The sequence below is a fragment of the Marmota marmota genome, unplaced genomic scaffold (genome assembly GCF_001458135.2).
Source record: "Marmota marmota marmota unplaced genomic scaffold, marMar, whole genome shotgun sequence".
Taxonomy (NCBI): Eukaryota; Metazoa; Chordata; class Mammalia; order Rodentia; family Sciuridae; genus Marmota; species Marmota marmota.
In genome coordinates, this window is record NW_026000249.1 from 17,026,348 (window position 1) to 17,046,255 (window position 19,908).

Sequence of the window (19,908 nt, forward strand, 5' to 3'; positions counted from 1 at the left end):
AGGGGAGGGGAGGGGGGATAGTAGAGGATAGGAAAGGCAGCAGAATACAACGGACACTAGTATGGCAATATGTAAATCAATGGATGTGTAACTGATGTGATTCTGCAATCTGTATATGGGGTAAAAATGGGAGCTCATAACCCACTTGAATCAAAGTGTGAAATATGATATATCAAGAACTATGTAATGTTTTGAACAGCCAACAATAAAAAATTAAAAAAAAAAAAATAAAATAAAATAAAATGAACACAGAAAACTGATGCAGATGGTAAGGATATTGACAGAAAACCTGAGACTGGATAAAATAGGGAAAGAGTAAATAACCAAAATAAAATATTATTTCTTTTTAAAATATAAATATGTGCTTTAAGTAGCTCTAGTCTGTGGTAATTTTACGTGATTCATGTTTAAATTTATTCTTGTCTGTGAATAGAATATCATTAGAAATGGACAAACATGCATGTTTCCCTATAGCAGTTTCAACATGATATATTTTCAAACTTTTACAATCTTTTACAAACAGTAAGTAAAAATATTTTCTTACGGTACCCTAATTTGTATTTCCTTTTAACAGCAAAATAGAGTTTGTTTATTTATTTTTGGTAATAATTTGTATTTCCTTTTCTAGAGCCATCTGTTTATGTTCATTAGCCATTTCGAGGGGTGGTATCCAGACATTAGGGATCACATTTTTTAGTTGTAATATAAGTTGCAAATATTTTTTCACAGTCTTATTTATCCTTTGACTTTGCTTATGACCTTTTTGCTATACTTATTTTTTGAATGAGTTGCATTAAATTATCAGTCCTTTATATGTGATTTCTGAAATTTGACCAAAAATTTAAAAAAAAGATCTTACCCAATTCCTTGTTGTAAAAGAATTCTCCCAAGTGTGTGTCAAGTTAGTTTTGTTGTTGTTGTTTCATTTTGTGAATTTAACTATTTTGTCCTTAAAAAATAGTTTACAATATAAGGCACAGAGTGATTTTTACTCTACCAAATTGCCAGGTATCAAAACTCAGATTATCGTTGCCTCTTATATTGTATGCTTACATTCCTCCAGCATACTTTCTCTCCTTCTTAATTTCCAGGCTATGTCCATCTCCTCTGGCAATAAGAGGTGTGACAGGAATAGTAAGGGGTCTAAAATACTTCAACTGGTTGGTATCTGTATGTCACTGGTTTTCTTTGGCAAACACCTAAGTCTTTTTTTCGTACTTTTTGTGGTTTGCCTCTGAGGGAATTACTTAACAGAAATTCCCTTGAAATTGGGGAATACTTCTCTATACTTGACAACTTAATACCCTTGTCATTCTCCTATCCCATATTTCTGCTGATTTTTTCTTGCCTGTACAGAAGACTCCTTAAAGTAAGTTCAGAAAATCTCTTCCTATGGTGTTACACATATCTGTTCTTCTCATGAAGCACATTGAAGCAAAAGCAGAGTATCAACAAATGTCTTATAAATGAAACCTCACTTGAGGTTTCAAATTTCCCATTTATTTACTTACATGGAAATGAGAGGTTACTAGAAATAAAGCTAATAATATTTAAGTATCTTCTTTCTGAATCTTGTATTGTCATTTTGAAACCACCTATGTATAAAATATTTATGTTATTTATTTCCTTATTATTTGACTTTTTAAAACACTGATAAGTTTTAAATACTCTACCATGACTGTGATTTTTCTCAATTTTATCCTCTATTTCTATACTAGTTTCCTATTGTGCTGCAATAAATCAACACAAAATTGTCGGCTTAAAGAAAAACAATTTTATTATCTTAAATAAGGGCTCAATAAACTGTAGTTATTATAATTTTTTTCTGTTTCCAGGTGTCTTTCATTTAATATTCAATTATATCTTATGCTCAGGAAACATTTTTTTCACTTTCTGTTTTCCTTTGGTTTGCTCTGTTCTTTCTTTACAGAGTTCTTATTATATTAATGGATTTCCTGGATCTGTCCTCTAGGTCTCTTATCTTTTCACTTATCACCTTCATTTCATTAAATTTTTCCTCAGACTTCTGAGAAAACATCTTGGATCAATTGTCTAAATTAATTATATGGATTTCTGCAACACTGAGTTTGTTTTTTAGTGTCTCTATTGAGTTTTTAAATTTGATCAGCCTGTCTACTGATTTTTAAAAGCTATAATAAGATGTTAAAATCTCTCAGTATGATTTTGGCTTTTTCACTTACTTAAAAATAATCATTTTGGATTTCTGGTTGAGTCGTTTCCATAGGTAGAATAACAGTGTGGTTCATTTTAAGGCTAATAATAGAGCTTTTGTGGCACTGGGGATAGTTAGATCTTTTTAAAATATTTTCTTTGCTTTTTCATAGAAAATCATTTACTTGTGCATAGTGAAATATTTACATTTATCTTTCTTCTCTGTGATCATACTACAAAGATAAATTTTATAAGAAATCAGGTGGGCATATTCAAATGCTGCAGTCTTAGTCAAATAAAAAATTGGCTGAAGTGTGACTTTGTATCATGGAGATGATTTTATTATTTTTCTGTGTGGTTACTTTTCAGTGGTTCATATATAAACACCATTGATTGAATTTCCCAAAATCTTCTTGGGATTGAGATTGACTCTTTGCCAAGTATTCCAGATAAAACTTTGCCTCTGAACTCAATGAATCTGATCTTGTGGCCATTGTATTTGGCCAGAGTTATAATAGTCTTTAGAAACATGGAAGTAGCTACCATATAGAGAAAATATCTTTTAATTATCTTCTGTATGTGTCTATACATATTTATGTGTTCATGTGCTTACATGTATATATGTAGGTTGTTGAGGAAACTTGACATTAAAATTGCCTGGATTGCCACACTGTATCTGTGAGTAGCATAACCACCATCTTAGAGGAGGGAAGTAAACAACACTAATCTGTGCACATACAAACTGGAGAATACTACCCACTCTTTATGCAGCATCCTGAAGTCATATCCGAAGTCTTTCTTTTGCCCAAACTAGAGGCTAGAAGCAAGTTCCTGCTGCTCTGTTGGCTTCATTATGAAATATTGCCTACCATATTATAGTGATAACGCTTTCTTTTTATTGAAATTTTAAACAGTTGATGTCAACACCATGAGTTCTTCAGAAATTAAACTTACTGACCTCTAAAATCATCATTAGCTATTTTCATGTTTCTTTGGTAAATTAAATGTAATGTCAGTAGGGAAGAAAAGTAAACACAGGCTTGAGGTGTTGCTTGAAACCAAAAATAACTTGCTTTATTCCTTCAAATGTGCATCACAAGTGTATTTTCATGTCGATAAATATTTATCTATTCTAATATCTTAATAGCTTAAAGAAAATCTAATTCATCATTTTAAAATTCTAGGCTAATGAGTTTATCATTATTTTTACAAATTTCCAACAAGCTGAGAAGTACTTGGATAGCTATGAACAATGCATCACTTTTCCACAACAGTACCAACTAAAAATAGTGATCCATGCTAAATATTTCCTTTCACAACAAATTTCATTTCCTTCCTAAGCAACTGTATCCATGACTAAAACTATATGAGAGAATAAAAGTAAAACATATTGTTTTGGCTCTTATTTTTAAAAATGCTTTTTAGGTAGAGAAATTCTAAATCATCATGATCAACAGCAATAAACCTTTATTGATCTCACTCTCATGAATGCACCACTTGCACCACTAAGGTCTGTGGAATGGATTTGGATGAGCCATCTTGCTAGAAGTAATTTACAGATAGCATAAGACATTTGTCTAAACTTTATATGACAGCTTTAAAAAAGATAGATGCCAGGGAAATCATCTCTCTAGTCTTCTAAATTTTAAAATAACAGTAAAGGAATTTGGCATGAACAAAGTATACAAGGATTATAGCAATGTAACTGTTTCAGAAAGAGGAGATTTCAGATTTAGTAGAACTATGGGACTGAAAAGAAGTGACCTGTGTGTGAAGAACTGAAATTGTGTCCACAGTATAAAGAGGTAGGTTAAAAAAAAACAGTTTGAAAAACTCTGTATGTAATAATGCATATATACACATATATGTGTGTATATATACATAAATGGACTTATATATGTATGAATCTATGTTTGTAAATGTATCATTCACAAACCCTATGTTAAATAAAAAGGGAAGATGAGGAGAAGGAGGGCAAGTAGAAGACAGAGAAGGAAAAAGGGAATAAATGGAAAAAAAAGGAAAGAGGGAGGAAAGAAACACTTATGTCCTCTTACTTCAAAGGTGTATTTTATTAATTTTTAAATATGTTATGGTGTACATATTAAGTATTCCCCAAAATCTCATGTATGAAACAATGCAAGAATTTTCAGAGGTAAAATGATTTGATTGTGAGAGGTATAACCTAATCAATGGAATAATCCCATGATATGGATTTACCAGGAAGTAACTGTAAGCAGGTGAATTGTGGCTAGAGGAAGTTAGTCATTCGTGGTTTGACTTCGGAGTTTTTATTTTGTTCCTGGTGAGCAGAACTCTCTCTCTGTATCCTGGTTGACACGTACTGAATAGCTTCCTCTGTCATGCCTTTCCACCATGATGTTCTGCCTCATCTTTAGTCTGAGCTTTGGAGTCAACTAACCATGAACTAAACCTCTGAAACTGTGAGACAAAATAAACTTTTCCTCTATATTGTTCTTGTTAGGTCTTTTGGTTGTGGTGATGAAAAAAAATGACTAAAGCAAAATGTGTTTATTATATTTCCTAGTAATTTTATTTTTCCAGATTTATTGAGATATAATTGAAAATTAAAAAGTATGCATCTTTTTACTTGTTGTTTTTAGTTACAAATGACTGTAGAGCATATTTTGACATATTTATACAAACATGGATATATCTTATTCTAATTATAATCCCAGTCTTGTAGTTGTACATGATGTGGAGATTCACTGTGGTGTATTCATTTATGTACATTGGAAATTTATGTCACATTCATTTCACTGTCTTTCCTATTTCTATGCCCCCCATTTCTTCATTCCTCTTTGTCTAAGCCACTGAACTTCTATCCCCCTTACAGTTGTTGTGTGTTAGCATCCACATATCAGAGAGAACATTCAACCTTTGGTTTTGGGGGGATTGACTTATTTCATTTAGCATGATAGTCTCCAGATCCATTTATTTACTGGCAAATGTCATAGAGTCATTATTTTTATATGGCTGAGTAATATTTTATTGTGTATATATGTCACATTTTTTATCCATTTATCTGTTAAAGGGCACCTAGATTGGTTCCATATTTAGTTATTGTGAACTGAGTTCGTATTTAAGGTATACAATGTGATGATTTGATATACATGTATATTGTGAAAGGATCACCACGAACTAATTAGCATATTCATCATGAATAGTTACCAATTTTTGTGATAAAGCATTTAAAATATACTTTCTTAGCTGGGCACAATAGTGCATGCCTGTAATCCCAGTGGCTGAGGAGACTGAGGCAGGAGGATCGTGAGTTCAAAGCCAGCCTCAGCACCAGTGAGATGCTTAGCAACTCGTTGAGAACCTGTCTCTAAATAAAATACAAAATAGAGCTGGGGATGTGGCTTAGTGGTTGACTGTCTCTAAATTCAATCCCTCCAGATATATGTATGTGTATGTGTGTGTGTGTGTGTATGTGTGCATCTGCATTTTCTTAAAAATATCAACTTTACAATGCAGTATTGTTAACTATACTTAACATGTTCTATATTAAATACCCAGAACATACTCATATATCAATAAAATATGTACCCTTTGACCAACATCTGCCTATTTTCTCTACATCAGCACCTGGAAAGCACCATTTTACATTAGGAGTTCAATTTGGGGGGGTTCTACATAAAAGTGAAGTCACACAGAATTTGTATTTCTGTATCTGATTTATTTCACATAGCATAATGTTCTTTAGGTTCATCTATGTTAGATGGTAAGATTTTCTTATTTTTGTGACTGAAAACATTCAACAATGTTTTTTTCCTTCTTTCTTCTTCTCCACCTCTTTTAATTCCTGACCTCCTTTTTTTTTAACACAGGGCCTAGTGACTGATACATATACACCTACATACATAGATTTGTTTGTGTGTGTGCAATACACACCACACACTGTTTTATCTGTTCATCCATTTATGGTCACCACTTACGTTGTTTCCATATTTTGGCTATTGTGAATAATGATGCAGTGAACATGGGAATGTAGATAACTCTTTGAGATACTAACTTCATTTCCTTTGGATATATAACCAAATGTGAGATTGCTGGATGATATGAAAGTTTTATTTTTTTACTTTTGAGTAACCCCTATATTATTTTCTATAATGGCTGTTCCAATATACATTCATAGCAATAATGGACAAGGGTTTGCCTTTCTCCACACCCTTGCCAACACTTTTTATTGCTAGTTTCTTTGATAATAGCCATCCTAACATTTGTGAAGTTATATCTCATTTTGATTGATTTGCATTTTCCTGGATAGTAGTGATGTTAAACATCTTTTCCTATACCTATTGGATATTTATATGCATTCTTTGTAAAAATATCTATTTACATACTTTGTCCATTTAAATTGTGTTGTTTATCTGTGTGCTACTAGTGTGTTTTATGAATCCCTTATCATTCATATTGTTTGCAAAATTTTCTCTTTATTGATTGGTTCTTTTAATGTTCAAAAGTATTTTAATTTTAATTTTTTCTCTTTTTCTCTTTCTTCCTGCCTCACCTTTTGCTTTCATACTCAAAAAATCATTCCCAAGATCTATGTAAAGGAGATTTTTCTGCTATGATTTTCTGTAGCAATACTGTTATTTCAGATCTTATATTTAAAATTATAATCCTTTTTGAGTTAATTTTTGTGTGTGGTATAAGATATGGATACAGTATCTCTCTTTATTTTCTTTGTGTGTGTATGTGTGTGTGTGTGTGTATTTGCGGGGGGGGGGGGTACTTGGGATTGAACCTAAGGGTACTTTACCCATTCAGGTATATCCCCAGCCCTTTTTAAAATTTTATTTTGAGATAAGGTCTCACAACGTTGCCAAGGATGGCCTTAAACTTATGATCCTCCTGCCTCAGCCTCCCAAGTGGCTGAAATTTTAGTCATGTACCACCATAGCTGGCTCTACAATTTCATTTTATTTTTGATGTGGATATCCAATTTTTCCAACATCATTCATGAGGAAATTATACTTTCCCTATTGTGTTTTCTTGATGCCTTTGTCAAAAATTTGTTGACTCTATATACTTGGATTTTTTCTGGGCTCCATTTAATTCCATTGGTCTGTATGACTGTTTTTATCCCTGTGTCATATCTTTTGATTACTATAGCTTTGTAATATAGTTTGAAGTTGAGATGTGTAATGCCTCCAGTTTTATTCTTCATGATTACCATTGCCAATGAGGATCTTTTGTGGTTATATACCATTTTTAGCATTGTTTTTCTACTTCTTTGAAAAAAAATGTTATTTGAAATTTTAATAGGATTCCATTGAACATATTAATCATTTGTGTGGCAAGCACATTTGAACAACAAGAATCCTTCCAATCTATGAACTTGGGATATTTTATATTTATTTCTGTCTTCCATCAGTGTCTTATAGTTTTCATTGTACAGATATTTCACCTTCTTATTTAAATCTATTCTAAAAATTTTGCTTTGATGGCATTATAAATGCAATTGTCCTTTTAAATTTATTTTTCAGCTAGCTCTTAGTGTATAGAAAATGTGAATTTGATCTCTGTACATTCATTTTGTATCCTGCAGCTTAACTGAATTCATTTATCAGCTCTAACAATTTTTGGTGGAGTCTTTAATGTTTTCTATATGTGAGATCATGTCATCTATAAACAGATAATTTTATTTTTTCCTTCCAATATGGACATTTTTTCATTTATTTCTTCTGCCTCATTTTCTTAAGCCAGGATTTCCAAGACTTCGAGGTTGAATAGAGGTAGTGAGACTCAGCATCCTTATTTTGTTCCTGATCTTTGAAGAAATTATTTCAGCTATTCCCATTTAGCATTATGTTAGAAGTGAATTCGTCCTATCTAACCTTTATTGCGTTGAGACACATTCTTTCTATACCTAACTTTTTGAGGGATTATGTCATGAATGATCTTAAATTATATCAAATACTTTTTCTACATCTATTGAGATGATCATCTGGCTTTAGTCCCACATTCTATTGATGTGATGTATTTACATTTATTGATTTATATAAGTTGAACTATCTTTGCTTCCCTAGGAGGAATCCCACTTGGTCATCGTGCATAATCTTTTAGATGTGTTGTTGAACTTGGTTTTAAAGTGTTTTGTTGAGAATTTTTACATCAATATTCTTAAGGGATTTTTGTCTAAAGTTTTCTTTTACTGTTGTGCTCCTGACTGGGTTTCATATAAGGGTAATGATGGCCTCCTAAAATGAGTTTGGAAAGATTTCCTTGCTTTCAGTGGTTTGGAATATTTCTTTAAAGATTTGGTAAAATTTGGCAGTTAAGCTATCCAGTCCTGGGCTTTTCTTTGTTGGAATTCTTTTTATTACCATCAATCTCATTCCACCTTATTGTTCTGTTCAGGCTTTCTATGTCCTAATTATTAAAATGTGGTATGTTATAATGTTTTCAGAAACATGCCATTTCTTCTAGGTTTTCCAATTTGTTGGCATATAGTAGTTCATAGCATTCCCTAATTATCTTTGTATTCCTGTTGAGTCAGTTTTAATGTCTCCTTTTTATTCTGATTTTATTTATTTGGTTTCTCTCTTTTTTCCTGTGTTCAAATTTTGTTACTTTTCTTTCTATTTGCAAAAAAAACCTAATATTTGATCTTGTGTTATTTTTAGTGTTTTTGTTTATTTCTGCTCTGATCTTAATGATTTCTTTCCTTCTACTAATTTTGATTTTAATTTATTTTTACTTTTCTAGTTCCTTGAGTTAGGTTTTGTGACCTAATATTTGGTTTTTAAATGTCCTTTGATCCATTCATCCAGTCTAAATTGTTTAATTGGGGGATTTAATCTGTTCCATAGAATGTTATTGATAATTAAACACATAATCCTATAATTTTGTTAAATGTCCTGTTTGTTGTATATATTCTTTGTTCCTTTTTTCCTCCCTTTCTTTTTTCTTCTTTGTCATTTGGTGAGTTTTTATATTGATAAGTTGTGATTGTCTTTATTTTCTCTTCTGTGTATTCCTCTATTAGTGAGTTTTGTATTTTTAAATGTTTTTTTATGGTACTCATCATCTTCTGTCTTCTAGTAAAGAATTCTCTTTTTTGTAGAACTGGTCACTTGGTGTTTAAATCCCTAATTTTCCTTGGCTTTGGAAGAATTTATTGATCTTCTGAAAGATAGCTTTGCTGAATGTGGTATTGTTGGTTGGCATTTTTCTTTCCAGACTTTGAATACATCATCCCATTTTCTCCTGCTCTGCGAGGTTTCTCCTGAAAATTTTACAATTAGTGTAATATGGATTCCTTTATATAACTTCACATATGTATACTGCTATTTTTAGACTTCTCTCTTTTTATTGTACTTTTGACAGTTTAATTGCAGTGTATCTTGTAGGGAATTTTATTGGTCAACTCTATTATGTAAATGTTGAGTTTCTTGAACATAGATATCAGAATCCACTCCAAGATTTGGAAAGATTCTAGTTGCTATTTCACGGAGTGGGCTTTTTATGCCTTTCCTCTTTACTTCTTCTTTTGAAACATCCATAATATAAACATTTGTTTGCTTAATGGTGTCTGGAATGGCTTATAGGCTTTCTTTATATTTTTCTTCATTTTATGTGACTGTATTATTCCAAAAGTCCTGCCTTCTAGCTCAAAAATTCTTTCTTTTGCTTGATCTAGTGTATTATAGAGGTTCTAAACCATATTTTTATTTCAGCTATTAAGTTTTTTAGTGCCAAGATTTCTGTTTGGTTATTTATTATGATATTAATTTCTTTGTTGACTTTCTCATTTGAATTATAAATTATTTCCCTAATTTCATTGAATTATCTATCTGTATTTTCTGGTATTTCATTGAATTTCCTAAAAAAATATATAATTTTGTATTCTTTTTCAGGCAATTCATCAACTGCCTTTCATTTTTGGTCCATTGATTATTGTTTCCCTTTGGAGATGTCATGAGACCTTGCTTTTTCAGTTCTCTTGTAACTGTGTTGATAACTGTGCATGTGGCAGATCAGTTGATTCTAATAGTTTTATAGGGTAATTACTGCAGTAAAATATATTCTGTCAATATGTTCTAGAATGTCAGTTAGGTAAGTTACACTGGTTTTGGTTCCAGTTGAATTAAGTAGTTTAGAGTCTGTGTAACTCCTTCAGTTATAATCATTTGTCAACAATGCCTGTAAGTTATCATTGGTTTAAGCTATAAGTGTTTGGGATTTATTCCACCAGCTAGAATGCAGCTACCTTAGCTAGGGCAGGTTTTCTTGCAGCTTTGTGTCTGATGCGTCCTGCTGCATGTGTGAGACTTCTGTCAGTGTTCACAAGATGCATGGGGGTGAGGCCACTCTCGTGTACTTATGCAGGCAAGGCACAGATGGCATGGCAGTAAAGGCAGGACCCCTACTAGTTTCCAGTGTCCTTGCATGGGTAGGAAAGATCTGACAGGCCCATATGGGTGCAATACAACGTGTCTATTAGAGGGTATAGGGTGTATTTCAGTGGCTATGGGCTGCATGGGGGCTGGTTCACACTTGTGGACCCAATTGGGTTGCTTCTCAGTGTCCAAGGACTGAGCCATTAAGTTTACAGGGGCCTCATGGGGCCAATCTGCTCAGGATAGGCTTCCCAACTCTTCCCAATTCTGAATTTTAGTGTGTAAGGAAGGATGCCTGTTTACCTCTTGGGGGTACTACTGAGCTGACCTGCTCAGGAAAGCTCCTTATCTGCTTTTGGAGGGTCATGGGTAAGTGGACAGAATCACCTGAAAAGGTTTTAGGTTCTCAGCAGGCTGTGTTTGTCAAGATAGGGTTGCCTGTCTGCTTCTTAGGAGTTTCAGTGGGCCTAGCTACTCAAGAAAGGCTGATAGGCTGCTTCCTATGCTGATTGTGGGAGGCTGTGCCTTCTCATCTGCCTCCCTAGGGCCTCGGGATGGCAAGGCCTGTAGATCAGGATGCTCAACTGATCCTAGTGATCATTAGTACTTGAGTGTTGCTGTTCAGCTGCTTCCTGAGATATCAGAAAGGTGGGTAGGGCTACCTGGCTCCTTCTTATGGAAGAAGGTGGGATGGGCAAGACTGTCCATCAGTCTTCTGGGGCCCCTGTGAACTGAAGTTCTCAGAGTGGGCTGTGTAACTGATTCCCAGAGCTGTGGCAGAATGACCACTGGGTTGGTTTACAGGTTTGAGTCAGCTGAGTTTCTGGGAACATTTGTCTGTCCTCTTCACAGGACCACTGGTAGGCAGGGCCTCAAGATGGCATCAGAAGCCTACATGGGGAAAGACACAACATGAGCTGGACTTTTTCTGGGCAGTGCAGTTGTTTGATAACACAGCAGCTCCACAAACTGGGCTCAGAGCCTATGAGGGCTGCAGACTTCTCCAGCAACAAATACTTCTGGTGTCCATGGAGTTAGCAGAGATTACTATGGACTTCTTCTAACCCTTTCCCCACATTCCCTATTGATTCACAGTTGACCTCAAGAGATGACTATAGTTGCTATGTGCTTAGTTCCCTTCATTGTAAAGCTGTAATGTTTCTATGCCCTGTGACATGTCTGCTACATTCCTACTTCTACTGCACTCTGGTGATCTACTTCAAACACTCTAGTGAAATAGCAGTTTTTTCTTTGTCTTGCTCTTTTTATTGTGGAGAGAAGAAGAGCAGGAACCTCTAGTCAACCATTTTTCTGACATTACTCCCTACATATTTTTATATTATGAATAGAAATTATCATAGTTATGATTATTTTCAGGAATTTTGTCTTTAATTTTTCTCCTATTTTAATTGGTACATTATAATTATATATAATGGTAGGATCCACTGTTATGTATTCATACATAATTTGTCCATTATTATTCCCTAATACTTTATCTTTCCCTCTTCTCCTCCCTCCACCTGGTCCCTTTCCTTTACTGCATTGGTCTCCCTTCAATTTTCATGAGAACACTCACCTTGCTTTTTCTTCTCTAGCTTCCACATATAAAACATATGATCATTGACTTTCTGAGTTTGGCTTATTTTGCTTAATATAATGCTCTCATGTTCCATTCATTTGCTTTTTTAAAAAGAAATATTTTCCTAAATGTTGATGAACAGTTATTTTATTCATTTATTTATATGAGGTGCTGAGAATTGAACCCAGGGCATGAAACATGCTAGGCAAGTGCTCTACCACTGAGTCACAACTCCAGCCCCAAGTTCCATTCATTTTCCTGCAAATTACATAATTCAATTCTTCTTTATGGTTGAATAAAAGTCCATTGTATGTTTGTGTGTATGTGTGTGTGTGTGTGTGTGTGTGTGTGAGAGAGAGAGAGAGAGAGAGAGAGAGAGAGAGAGAGAATGAATGAATTTCCTTTATCCATTCATTCATTGACATGTAGTTTGAGTATTGGAAACATGGATTTGCATGTAGTGCTATAGTGTCTTTAACTTTTATAGTAGTATTAAATGTGATTTATGCGTTACCATTAAAGTATTAGAATATTTAAAATTTGACCATGTATTCACATTTACCAGTGAGTTTTATACTTTTGTATATTTTCATGTTCTTATTTAGTTTTCTGTAATTTTATTTTGAAGAACTTCCTTTAGTATTTCCTGTAAGGAAGGTCTAGTTGTGATGAAATCCTTCAGCAATTGTTTGTCTGAGACTGTCTGTATCTCTCATTCCTTAGAGAAAAACAGCTAGCTTCACACTCTTGGTTGGTAGTTCTTTCTTTTGGCAATTTTATCTTACCAGGCCACACCCACCTGATCTGCACATTTTCTGCTGATAGCCTTATGGTTGCCTTTGTATATGATCATTCATCTTTCTCTTGCTGATTTCAAAATTCCTTTTGTCTTTGACTTTTGACTATTTTGATATAGTATATCTCAGGGATGGTCTTCTTTTTTTAAATTTTTTAATTAATTTTTTTATTTATATGTGACAGTGGAATGCATATAGAGCACAATTTTTCATATCTCTGATTGTATACAAAGTATATTTACACCAATTTGTGTCTTCATACATGTACTTTGGATAAAAATGTCCATCACATTCCACCATCATTTCTAAACCCATGCCCCCTCCCTTCCCCTCCCATCCCTCTGCCCTATCTAGAGTTCATCTATTCTTCCCATGTTCCCTCTCCATACCCCACTATGAATCAGCCTCCTTATATCAGAGAAAACATTCAGCATTTGGTTTTCTGGGATTGGCTAACTCCATCCATTAACCTGCAAATGCCATGATTTTATTCCCTTTTATTGCTGAGTAATATTCCATTGTGTATATATGCCACATATTCTTTATCCATTCATCCACTGAAGAGCATCTAGGTTGGTTCCACAGTTTAGCTATTGTGAATTGTGCTCCTATAAACATTGATGTGGCTGTTTCCCTGTAGTGTGCTGTTTTTAAGTCCTTTGGGTATAGACTGAGGAGAGGGATAGCTGGGTCAAATGGTGTTTCCACTCCCAGTTGTCCAAGAAATCTCCATACTGCTTTCCATATTGGCTGCACCAATCTGCAGTTTCACAAGTAGTGTATGAGTGTACCTTTTTCCCCACATCCTTGCCAACACTTATTTTTGTTGTTTGTCTTCATAATAGCTGCCATTCTGACTGGAGTTGAGATGAAATCTTAGAGTAGTTTTGATTTGCATTTCTCTAATTGCTAGCAATGATAAACATTTTTCATATATTTCTTGATTGATTGTATATCATCTTCAAAGAAGCATCTGTTCAGGTCCTTGGCCCATTTATTGATTGGGTTACTTGGGTTTTTTGGTGTTTAGCTTTTTGAGTTCTTTATATACCCTAGAGATTAGTGCTCTATCTGATGTGTGAGGGGTAAAGATTTGCTACCAAGATGTAGGCTCTCTATTCACCTCACAGATTGTTTCTTTTGCTGAGAAGAAACTTTTAGTTTGAGTCCATCCCATTTATTGATTCTTGATTTTAATTCTTGCCCTTTAGGAGCCTTGTTAAGGAAGTTGGGCCTAATCTAACATGAGGATGATAAGGACCTAATTTTTCTTCTATTAAACACAGGGTCTCTGGTTGTATTCCTAAGTCTTTGATCCATTTTGAGTTGAGTTTTGTGCATGGTGAGAGATAGGGGTTTAATTTCATTTTGTTGCATATGGATTTCCAGTTTTCCCAGCACCATTTGCTAGAGAGGCTGTCTTTTCTCAAGTGCATGTTCTTGGCACCTTTGTTTGATATAAGACAATTGTAGTTTTATGGGTTAGTCTCTGTGTCCTCTATTCTGTACCATTGGTCTACCAGTCTGTTTGGGGGCCAATGCCATGCTGTTTTTGTTACTATTGCTCTGTAGTATAGTTTAAGATCTGGTATGGTGATGCTACCTGCTTCACTCTTCCTACTAAGGATTGCTTTAGCTATTCTGGGTCTCTTATTTTTTCCAGATGAATTTCATTATTGCTTTTTCTATTTCTATGAGGAATGTCATTGGAATTTTGATCGGAATTGCATTAAATCTGTATAGTGCTTTTGGTAGTATGGCCATTTTGATAATATTAATTCTGCCTATCAAAGAACAAGGTAGATCTTTCCGTCTATGAAGGTCTTCTTTGACTTTTTTTGTTAGTGTTCTGTAATTTTCATTATATAGATCTTTCACCTCTTTCATTGATTCCCAAATATTTTATTTATTTATTTATTTTGAGGATATTTTAAATGGGGTAGTTTTCCTCATTTCCCTTTCTGAGGATTTCTCACTGATATACAGAAATGCCTTTGATTTATGGGTGTTGATTTTATATCCTGCTACTTGGCTGAATTCATTTACTAGTTCTAGAAGTTTTCTGGTGGAACTTTTAGGGTCTTCTAGGTATAGAATCATAATGTTAGCAAATAGTGCCAATTTGAGTTCTTCTTTTCCTATGTGTATCTCTTTAATTTCTTTTGTCTAATTGCTCTGGGCAGTGTTTCAAGAACTATGTTAAATAGAAGTGGTGAGAGAGGGCATCCCTGTCTTGCTCCAGGTTTTAGAGGGAATGCCTTCAATTTTTCTCCATTTAGAATGATGCTGACCTGGGGCTTAGCATAGATGACCTTTTTGATGTTGAGATAAGTTCCTGTTATCCCTAATTTTTCTAGTGTTTTGAACATAAAGTGGTTCTGTATTTTGTCAAATGCTTTTTCTGTGTCTATTGAGATGATAATATGATTCTTATCTTTAAGTCTATTGACATGGTGAATTACATTTATTGATTTCCATATGTTGAACCAATCTTGCATCCCTGGGATGAATCCCACTTGATCATGGTGCACAATCTTTTTGGTATGTTTCTGTATTCAATTTGCCATAATTTTATTGAGCATTTTTGCATCTATGTTCATTAGAGATATTGGTCTGAAGTTTTCTTTTTGTGATGTGTCTTTGTCTGGTTTTGGAATCAGGGTGATATTGGCCCCATAGAATGAGTTTCGAAGTGCTGCCTCTTTTTCTATTTCCTGAAATAAATTGAAGGGTATTGGTATTAGTTCTTTAAAGTTCTTGTAGAACTAGGCTGTATATCCATCTGGTCCGGGGCTTTTCTTTGTTGGTAGACTTTTGATGGCATCTTCTATTTCATCACTTGAAATTGATCTGTTTAAATTGTGTATATCATTCTGATTCAATTTGGGCAAATCTTATGACTCTAGAAATTTGTCGATGCCTTCAACATTTTCTATTTTATTGGAGTGAAAGTTTTCAAAATAATTTCTAATTATCTTCTTTATTTCTGTAATGTCTGTTGTGATGTTTTCTTTTCATCACATATGTTAGTAATTTGAGTTTTCTCTCTCCTTCTTTGCATTAGCATGGCTAAGGGTCTGTCAATTGTATTTATTTTTTCAAACAACCAACTTTTTGTCCTGTCAATTTTTTCAGTCGTTTCTTTTGTTTCAATTTCATTGATTTCAGCTCTGATTTTAATTATTTCCTGTCTTCTACTGCTTTTGATGTTGATTTGTACTTTTTTTTTTCCCTAGGGCTTTCAGATGTACTGTTAAGTCATTTATTTGTTGACTTTTTATTATTTTAAGGAATTAAGTCCATTCAATGAACTTTCCTCTTATAACTGCTTTTGTAGTGTCCCAGAAATTTTGATACGTTATATCTGCGTTCTCATTCACATATCAAAATTTTATAAATCCCCTCCTTGATATCTTATGCAGCCCATTGTTCATTCGGTAGCATATTATTTAATCTTCAGGTGTTGGAGTGGTTTTTATTTCTTATTTTATCATTGATTTCTAATTTCATTCCATATGATCAGATAGAATGCAGTGTAGTATCTTTAGTTTTTTATATTTGCTAAGAGTTGCTTTGTGGCATAGTATATGATCTATTTTAGAGAAAGATCCATGTGCTGCTGAAAAGAAAGTGTATTCTCTCATTGAAGGATGAAATATTCTGTATATGTCAGTTAAATCTAAGTTATTGATTGTAGTATTCAGTTCTATTGTTTCTTTGTTCAGAACAGCTTTTGTTTGGAAGATCTATCTAGTGATGATAGAGGTGTTTTAAAGTCACCCAAAATTATTTTGTTGTGGTCCATTTGACTCTTGAACTTGAGAAGAGTTTGTTTGATGAATGTAGATGTTTCATTTTGGGGGGCATATATATTTATAATTATTAAGTCTTGTTGGTGTATTGTTCCCTTGATCAGTATGTAGTGTCCTTCTTTGTCCTTTTTGATTGACTTTAGCTTGAAGTCTACTTTACTTTATACAAGGATGGAAACCCCTGCTTGCTTCTGCAGTCCATGTGAGTGGTATGATTTTTCCCAACCCTTCACCTTCATTCTGTGGATGTCTTTTCCTATGAGATGAGTCTCTTGGAGGCAGCATATTGTTGGGTCTTTTTTTTTTTTTTGATCCAATCTGCTATTCTCTGTCTTTTTATTGGTGAGATTAAGCCATTAAAATTCAGAGTTATTATTGAGACATGATCTGTATTCCCGACATTTTTGTTTATTTTTGTATTTAACGTGACTTGATTTCTCCTCTGATTAGATTTTCCTTTAGTGTAATACTTTCCTCTGCTGATTTTCATCATTTTTTTTATTTCCTCTTCTTTGAATATTTTGCTGAGGGTATTCTGTAGTGCAGGCTTTCTAGTTGTAAATTCTTTTAACTTTTGTTTATCATGGCAGGTTTTTATTTCATCGTCAAATCTAAACTTTAGTTTTTCTGGATATAAGATTCTTGGTTGGCATCCATTCTCTTTCAGAGCTTGGTATATGTTTTCCATGATCTCCTGGCTTTGAGGGTCTGTGTTGAAAAATCTGCTGAGATAAAAATTGGTCTCCCCCTATATGTGATCTTATTCCTCTCTCTTGCGGCTTTTAAGATTCTATCCTTATACTGTATGCTAGCTTTTCATTATAATGTGCCTTGGTGTAGATCTGTTGTAATTTTGTACATTTGGTGTCCTGTACGCCTCTTATATTTGGTTTTCCAATTCATTCTTCATGCTTGGGAAATTTTCTGATATTATCTCATTGAAGAGATTGTGCATTCCTTTGGTTTGAAACTCTGTGCCTTCCTGTTGGGAAATTTTCTGATATTATCTCATTGAAGAGATTGTGCATTCCTTTGGTTTGAAACTCTGTGCCTTCCTCTATCCCAATAATTCTTAGATTTCATCTTTTGATGCTGTCCCATAATTCTTGGATATTCTAACTTTCTTCACTGTGTGATCCACTTTATTTTCCAGGTTGTATAGCTTGTCTTCATTATCTGATGTTCTGTCTTCCAAGTGATCTAGTCTGTTGGTTATGATTTCTATTGAGTTTTTTTCATTTGATTTATTGTATCATTCATTTCAAGGATTTCTGACTTTTTTTTTTCAGAGTCTCTGTTTCTTGAAGTAATCTTTTTCTACCTGTATTTGCTCTCTTATCTCTTTGGTGGAGTGATCAATTTTTGCCTGTATTTTTTCATTTAGGTCATTCTTTAATTCATAGATAATTTTAATTATGAACCTTCTGAACTCCTTCTCTGACATTTCATCAACTTTGATGTCCATGGGTTCTGTTATTATAGTGTCCTGATTTGTTTGGGGCACTTTCCTCCCTTGTTTTTTCATGTTGTCTATGTGTCTTCCTTTCTTGCAGCATGGATCTGAGATATTACAGTTTATTCCTTAATTTCTTGTAGTATCCATTCATATTGTCTGTACCTCACCTTGATGTTGGGCTTCCAGACCCTGCTGGTGTCCCTCAATATATGCTACTGCATCTAAAGGTGGTGGCAGCAATAGCCGAGTTAACTCGAGATAATAGTTAAGGTGCCCTAAGATTGAAGCAATGTTTTACAGAGATGGGGCTGAAAGGGTGGGCCTTACACTCCCTTTGGGATGCCTGCTTTTAGATGCAGCTTCTTCTAGACCCTGTCTGCTGTCAAAAAGTTAGGGGCTACTATGTGGGAAGGCTATGGCAATGACTGCAGTGTCCCAAGATGGAAGTGGTTTAGGCTTAGGCTCCCAGGTGTGAGGGAGGCGAACTCAGACCTACCCTGGACCAGGGTCCTGCACAAGTCAGTGTGGACAGATTTGTGCCTGGCCTGGGCTCTGGCGGTAGTCTGCTGATCCAAAGAGGCGGTCCTTTGCTGGAGGCTGAGCTCTAGTGGGTGTCTGTCCCGCATGTGGAGGGGTAGAGCTGGGCCTGCTGTGAGCCTGGGTCCCACCCAGGCCAGTGTGGGTGGATCTAGGCTGCTGGGTTGGACCTCCCACAGTAGTCTGCTGGTCAGAGGCTAGGCTCTAGCGGGTGTCTGCCCCACGGGTGGAGGGGTGGACCCAGGCCTACTGTGAACCTGGGTCCCGCATACTGTGGGCCAGGATAGTCTTCTTTGAATTGATATTTCTTAGACATTTTGATCTTCATGAATCTAGATAACTCTGTTCAAGTTTTGGAAAATTTTCAGCCATTATTTATTTTTTTAATTGGTTCCTTTTAGTTATATATGATAGTAGAGTCTATTTTGACATATTCATAAAAACACAGAGTATATCTTATTCTAATTAGATTCCCAGGTCTTGTGGATGTACATGATGTTGAGAGATTCACTGTATATATTCATATATGTACATAGGAACATTATGTCAGATTAATTCCACTGTCTTTCCTGTTTTGATCTCCCCTCCATTATCTTCAGATTTCTTCTTCTTGAGTTCCTGAAATGCACACATTTGTTAGCCAAATGGTGTCTAACAAATCCCATAAGTTTTCTTCATTCTTTTTCATTCTAGTTCCTTTTTGATTCTCTAATTTCTTGTGACATATCTTCAAGTTTGATGACTCTTTCTCTTGAATGAGTCTACTGTTGAAGCTCTCTTTTGAATGTTTCAGTTTTGTCATTATCTTCTTCAAGTCCAAAATATATGTTTGGTTCTTTTGCTATCATTTCTATTTACTTATTAAACATTTTTGTTCATTCATTGTTTTCCAGATTTTACTTAGCTTTCTATGTGTGTTTTCTTGCATCCTGCTGAGCTTGTTTTAGATGATTATTTTGAATTATTTGTCAGGCGATTTGTAGGCCACCCTCTCTTTTGGATCAGAGCTTTGTTATCTTCCTTTTGTGGTGTCATGTTTACTAGATCTCTGTATCTTTGCCTAGGTATTTATGTATTTGATGGAACAAAAACCTCTTCCAGTATTTACATGCAGGTTTTAGCAAGTATTGTCCTCCAATTGGGTTCCCTGGCTAATGATATTATCTCTGAGATCAGTCAAGCA